Below are 1,214 nucleotides of genomic sequence, written 5' to 3' on the forward strand. Positions count from 1 at the left end.
AGAGCTGGAGAATAAATTAGTTAACATGAAAACAAGATAAGAGAATTCTTTTTTTTTTTTTTTTTTTTAGGCTTGACAACCCTTGGTTGACCTCACAGATTGCAAGGACTTTGTCAGATTACAATCCCATATATTTTTTTTTATTTTATATACCTACAGCACCTGGTCTTCCTAGGTGATCTCTCATTCAAGTACTAACCAGGCCCAATCCTGCTTAGCTTCTGAGATCAGATGGAATCGGGCTTGTTAGGGGTGGCATGGCTGTAGACAAGAGAATTCTTTAATATATAAGAAAAGAATGAAGAATGTATGGATTTTTTTAAGCTAAAAAACAAAAGAGATGCAAGAAGAGATAGAAAAAAACTATAAAATATAAATGGAAATTGAATATATATGGAAATAAAAGGAAAAAATACTTGAATAAGATTTTTAATTAAAAAGTTGAAATATCTCACTTTGATAAGAGTCATAGAATATCAAACAGAATGATAAGAAAATAGATATATATGCAGTGAAATTTAAGAAGATTAAATACAAAAGTAAAATTCTAAATCCTCTGGAGAAAAAAAATAGATCTTCATGAAATTGCAATAACCAAATTTAATCAGACATCTCATCAGCAACATTGGATGTAGAGAGAAAAATGCAATACCATCTTCGAGATTAAAATAACTCTGAGCCCAGAATTCCATATTCAGTTACAAAGTTTTTTAAATGAGGGAAACGATACAGGTGTTTTCAGGAATTCAGTACCTTAGGTTATTCATAATATTAAACCTCATTTTGAAAATGATTTGGTGAAACTTTTGCAGTAAAATGAAAATAAAACCAAAAGAATTCTGTAGAAAAGTAAGAATAAGTAAATGAATTAGTAAAATGTGTTATTTAAAGGAACAAAAATCTAAGAATGTATATTTTGTAATGTATAACAATACATTATTAAGGTCTAGTAGAGGTCTCCACTTTTTTTGGCACCAAGAACAGGTGTTCCTGTGGGAATCTAATGCCTGATGATCTGAGGTGAAACTGAGGCGGCAATGGTAGTGCTAGGAAGTGGCTGCAAATACAGATGAAGCTTTGCTCACTCGCCCACCACTCACCTCCTGCTGTGCAGCCCAATTCTTAACAGGTCATGGAACGGTACCATCCAGGGCCTGAGGGTTGAGGACACCTGTAGTAGACATACCAGTAAAATGCTGGGGGCCGATGGGCGG

At 33.6% G+C, this 1,214-nt stretch overlaps 1 pseudogene; it reads right to left on the reverse strand.

Moving 5' to 3' along the window:
- Nucleotides 1–150: 150 nt before the first annotated feature.
- On the reverse strand, nucleotides 151–269 carry LOC111735774 (annotated as a pseudogene).
- Nucleotides 270–1,214: the final 945 nt, after the last annotated feature.

This window comes from Pteropus vampyrus, unplaced genomic scaffold (assembly GCF_000151845.1).
Source record: "Pteropus vampyrus isolate Shadow unplaced genomic scaffold, Pvam_2.0 Scaffold1000007189, whole genome shotgun sequence".
In the NCBI taxonomy this organism is placed as follows: domain Eukaryota; kingdom Metazoa; phylum Chordata; class Mammalia; order Chiroptera; family Pteropodidae; genus Pteropus; species Pteropus vampyrus.